Source organism: Mauremys mutica, unplaced genomic scaffold (assembly GCF_020497125.1).
Source record: "Mauremys mutica isolate MM-2020 ecotype Southern unplaced genomic scaffold, ASM2049712v1 001098F_np12_obj, whole genome shotgun sequence".
NCBI lineage: Eukaryota > Metazoa > Chordata > Testudines > Geoemydidae > Mauremys > Mauremys mutica.
The window spans coordinates 20,971-26,663 of record NW_025423117.1 but is presented as its reverse complement, the minus strand read 5'-3'; the positions used below and the strand labels follow the sequence as shown (position 1 = coordinate 26,663).

Genomic DNA, 5,693 nt, shown 5'->3' with positions numbered 1-5,693 from the left:
AAGATTCAAATTTCTTGGTCAAGGTATAGTCAATGTATAGACGCCAGAGAAAATAATACACTGATGATAAGAAGAAGAATATAGAAATATTTTGCAGTCACTATGGGCATAACTATGATAATTGTTTTGTGTTTCACTCTTTATATATGGCACCACCTTCCTTCCCTTTAGACTTCTAGTTTACCAAGGGTAAAACTAAACATCTCTTCAGATAGCAGGGCATGTTTGTGTTCATTCCTGCTAGCTACACAGGGATTTGATGTAGCTGCTTTCAATCCTCCGGCTCTGGCGGGATAAGTAACATTTCAGGCTGTCACTGAACCGAAGGACGGAGATCATTTTTTGACAGGTTACGCCTCCTCTTAAAGGTGTTTGTCTGGCAGCCTTGGTTCCCAGGTCTCTCCTGAGGGAAGAAAGTTTCTGTGCAAAATACCAAACCTTTTAACAGAGCGGAGGGAAAGGCAACGGCCACATGATGAGGCCAATATGTACCACAACATGATTCTTTTATGTGGGATGACTCTGAACACTGACTGATCTGCACTCTCTTGTGTTTGAAGAGACGTTTAGTTTTGCACTTGGGAACCTATAAGGCTGAAGCAATGCTATGGATAGTGACACTGCGACTGAAGGGTGATTTAAGGTTGTAAAAATTGTTAAAAACACTGAGCTTAAACGTGAACTGCCTGTTATTAAAGGCTGGTTTCCCCACGTCGGTTCCATAAGCTCTGCTAGAAAGGCCCTGGGTTCTCTCCTGCCTCGGTGGGAACTAGAGGGAATCGTCCCCTGCTGCCCTTGGCTCCAGGCTGATTTTTCTGGGGAGGGGGCGTGGAATTGATTTGTTTGCTGTTGGGAAGGGAGCCAGGCCAGTTCTCAGGGAAGGAGAACTCCCAGCATCTGCCCAGCCCAGGCTGCTGCCCTCTGTTCCCCTGGGGGCCCTGCATCTTTGACTCTAGAGCAGGCCGGGAGCAGCAGCTGAGGCAGAGGACACCTGGGCTGGGCAGATAGGAGGGAGTTTAGCAAGTGGAAATGGTAAAACCGCAGTGAAGTATTACCTTGGACTCGACGGCATTTCTCCATTGGTCTGTCTGCTTTGGGGCAGGGACAATGACACGTCCTGCTGCATTCGTCATTTCAAAGGGCGGTTTAGGATTTTCATTCTCAGACACGGTGCACAAAGCAGGACTCAACCCAGGGTGCAAATGAAATGAGCCACTCACAGGTTCTGGCAGCCACAATGAGCCTTTGGTGCGAGAGCTCAGACCTGCCCCTGTCCCAGAGGGAAGGGGGGTGTCTACAAGGGGCTTGGACCACTGATCTACCAGTGCCTAACTCCCAAACTTTCAGTAACTCTATCGTCAGTGCCCGTGAGTGTAATTAAAACCATGAGAAAAACCACACTAGGCTAGACCAAAGGCCCATCTAGCTCTGAATCTTGTCCTCTGACAGTAGCCAATAGCAGGTGCCCCAAAAGCCACCACTGGGAGTAGAACCCAGGATCACCTGTTTACAAGGAAGGTGCTTTAGCCAGCTAAGCCATGGTGCCTGCCTAGGTGTAAGACATAGTGTCTGCCCACACCTGACTCCCTGCCATCTCCACCAGGACCTGACAAGCTTTCCTTGTGTTTGGATTCTGCAAAGCAGAGGAGCAGGTGACGTTTTCCTTGCAAGCTGTGTGTGTGAGTGAATCTTTGGCCAGGTCTGCACTACAAAGTTGTTTCAGCAGAAATATATTGCTCAGGTGTGTGAAGAACACACAACGCTCCCTCGGTCGGCAGCTTGGTGTGGCTGGTGTACACACTGCAATGCCACGTCTGGCGACAAAACTGCCCTGTTTTGGTGACAAAATAAAACCACTTCGATGAGAGGCCTAGAGCTTTTTGCAGCAAACTTACAGTGACAGAGTGCCAGTGTAAATGCTGCTGGTCATTAAATCACCATAACTGGCCTCCGCCAGTGTCCCACAATGCCCGCCGTGAACTCACCTGCCCTGCATTCCTGCTAAAGAGGCTTGGCCTCTCCCCTTTCCTAGCTCCAGGAAGTTCTGGCAGCTGAGCCTGCTGCTCTGCTCTGGCAGCCAGGAGCAAATCTCTGCCGTGGAATGCTGCTCTCCGGCCCTGCGAACACAGAGCAGGGGGCGGGAACTTCCATACATGGGGGGGCCACCGGCATCCGAACTGTGACACCCCACCTAAACAGGGACGGCTGTTTTCTAGTAAAATCACTAACAGGGAAGGAGAAAACTCGAAAGAGGTTCCTCCTGGCGCTCACGTCCGTGAACCCGAATACTCTCTCAGTCCTCAGAGAGAGACCTGGAGAAGGAGACTTGCTACAGCAAAGCCACAGGGGTCTCTGAGGTTTCCCTGGCCCCTCGCCCCTGTCCTGCCTCCCTGATGTCAGCATCTCTCTGTGAGGTCACCACCTCTGACCAATAGGCTGAGGTCCTGCAAAAGGCCTTTGTGATGTCACTGCCGCACCCCTCCCTTGCTGGGCTAATGTCCTGCCCCTGGCCAGGCACTTTGGAGGTTTGAGCTACTCCCTGTGGATCACCCCACTCAAGGAGCGTTCGTTCTAGGCACCAAGCCGGCTAGACAGGGAAACGTCAGACGCTGCTCCCAATGCTACACTCAGTTTTTCAGAAATTAGTCAACTTTATGGCCAGAAGAGACCATTAGAGCATCTAATCTGACCCCCTGCGTATCACAGGCCTCCTGTGTGACACAAGAGCTACTTTGGGGGCAAACACATTCCAGAAAGGCATCTAGTCTTCATGAAATGACATCAGTAGATGGAGAATCCACCACTTTCCTTGGTAGCTTGTTCCTGTGGTGAATCATCCTCGCTGTTGAATTTTTGTGCCTTAGTTGTGATATGAATTTGTCTCTTTTCACCTTCCAGCCATTAGGTCTTGTTATTCCTTTCTCTGCTAGATTAAAGAGCCCTTTAATACCCAATCTTTTCTCTCCATTAAGGCACTTCAACACTTCAATGAAGTCACCTTTCAATCTTCTTTTGATCAGCTAAACAGGTTGAGCTCTTTCAATAGCTCCCTAGAAGGCATTTTTCTCCAGCCCTCAGAACATTTGGTGGCTCTTTGCTGCCCCAGCTCCAATTTCACAACATCTTTTTCAAATGAGGACACCAAAACTGGAGGCAGTATTCCAATATCAGTCTCAATGATGCCGTGTCACCTCCTGTGACGTTACTGACATAATCTGTAACTATAGATCACCGTTGTGACCACTGTTCTATATTTGCAGCCAAAATTGTAGAAAGGTTGTCGTGTAAGGGGTCCATGGAGAGGTTCTGATTGGTTGATTATAATGATGCTATCTCTAGATGTGTATCATTTTTGTAGTCGACGTTATGAATATTGGCTCTATGCTGCCTGTATTTCAAACTTGTGATATGCTTCTGGGAAACACTCCGGACAAGTTGGTGTCAGTTCTGCCTCGCCTGCTTGATGGCCCATTAAGGACCATCAGCTACACAATCGACCCATTGAGAGAAGGCAGATACGCCTTGTGACTCAGCAAGGTCTGCAGGGACCTGCCTATGGAGAGAACTCTAAGGTTTTTCTGTGCCACGTGCTGGATACAGTGTCCTTGGGACAAAGAAAGCAAAGACCACATGGCAAGAGACTATAAAAGGCTGATGCCTCATCTCCATCTTGTCTTCAATCCTGCTTCATATCTCTGGAGGGACTTTGCTACAAACTGAAGCTCTGTACAAAGGACTGAATGACCCATCCCAGTGGGGGATGTACTCTAGAGACTTGATTTGAACCTGCAGTTTATTCCATCACTGCTACAAGCCTGAACCAAGAACTTTGCCATTACTGTATGTGAAGGGTTCTAATCCATGTGCATTTTATATAACAACCTGGTCTATGGATTGTGCCAGTTCTTTTCCAGACCCAAAGTCCAGAGTATGGTCAGGGGACCAGAGGCCTAGCAAATAGTGACCAGCTAAGAGAAAGCTGGGGTTAAACAGAAAGCCTTGCTTGCTAAGATAGGCCTGGTCAGCAAATTGCCAGGTGTTGGAGCTTAGAACTAAATAATTGTGTCTTATTCAGAGTTGCAGATTGAGCAAAGAATCCCTATTCCTATTGTGTTTGTTTCTTCTCTAGGGAGACGTTCTTCCCACAAATCCAACCTTGAGTTTATGAAAAGTTGGCACGTCAGTATAAGATATGGCATCCTTCCACCTCCCTTCCAAGGGACCAATGCCTGCCTTAAGACACACAGAAAACAATCTTTATTGCCATATACTTTCACTCTTTCTTTGCTTTAACCCCTAGGAATGTACCTGTTGGACAATCAAAGGAGTTGCCCCATTCCTATGGACCTCAAATCGGAATTCAACCTATATATTTTATACTAATAACATATTATCAAAGTATTAATGAAATGTTAACTTGCTAACTTGAGACCATGGGTGGAGACATTATGTAACCTGTTAACCATTGGCTACTGTGCTATCTTGTCTTGCTGCAAAACCTATCCCAGGGTTTGGAACTGCCTACGCCGTCACTTTCCCCCACCCATGGAAAATCTATATATTCTATTGTAATTAATTAATTAATAGTGTCTCTGAGCCTAATAAGCCCACTCCGCCAGCACTGTGTGTAATAAACTCCTATTCCTTTCCTCTACACAGTGGAGATTTGTGTCCTTCAGAGACACCTGCTGAAGAAAGAGGAGATTCAGCATCCAGCTTGGCTGAATGTGTCTCCTCTCCCCACAGCTTGGTGATTTTTGAGGAAATGGAGAAGACTGCCTTTGCTTAGCTGTACATTGCTTGCAAAAGAAACAGGTCTTTTTGGTGACAAGAGTTGAAAGGAGCCATTAGACAAATGTGGAGATAGGAAAAATGTCCCCTAACTGAACTGGCATCTCTGGATGCTGAAGCCACAACACAAAGTGCTAAACAGTATATGAGAACGGCTGGTGTCAGAAGAGTCTCTACCAAAGCCTCCCAGTGGTGTCTTGTTCCCACCAGCAGGGGCCTCTCTGTGCACAGAACTCCTGGTAGCATGATGGCTGCAGGCAGTGGAGAACTCCATTTTGGCATCTCTTTGTCGGTGAACATCTGCAGTGTCTGTTTAAAGGTCTCTGGATAGTGATCTTTGGGAAGAGCTGGCTGAAGTGACTTCCTAGTAACCAGGAGATCCTGGCTTGGCCTGCCAGTTCTTCCTTGCAAGTCTTGAGGGAAATGGGGAACGTCTGTAGTTTGGAATTTGCAGGTGTTGTCCTGGACCATCAAATGGAACAGTTGCAAGTACTTTCTTGAGGCAGGCACCATGGCTTAGCTGGCTAAAGTACCTGTCTAGTAAACAGGAGATCCTGGGTTCAACTCCTAGTGGTGCCTTGTTCTATGGCTTTTGTCTCCTCTGCTCACATTTTCCTGTCTCTTTCCAGGAAACAGAAGAGACCTCCCTTGGTATCCAAGTAATTGCTTGCTAAGGAAAAGGTTTCTTTGGAGAGAAACATTGGAAAGAATCAGATCACAAGCTTGGAGCTGATGAAAAGGCTGCTGTGACTGGCATTAGCATGGTGGTTGCTTCAACTACAATTGCTGCAACACAAGAGCCTGCGCCACACGTCCTTGTGATTCGCTGAGGATATCTGCACACAGATGTCATGTCATCTTCCTTTTGATTGTCACTGATGAAAAATGGAGCCGCTGGGAGA

The 5,693-nt window shown here is 47.4% G+C and overlaps 1 non-coding gene across 1 annotated transcript; it reads left to right on the top strand.

Annotated features, from left to right (window-relative positions):
- The first annotated feature begins 5,296 nt into the window (after positions 1–5,296).
- Positions 5,297–5,370, top strand: TRNAT-AGU. Its single transcript has one exon. It is a non-coding gene; the product is annotated as a tRNA-Thr (tRNA).
- The last annotated feature ends 323 nt before the right edge of the window (positions 5,371–5,693 follow it).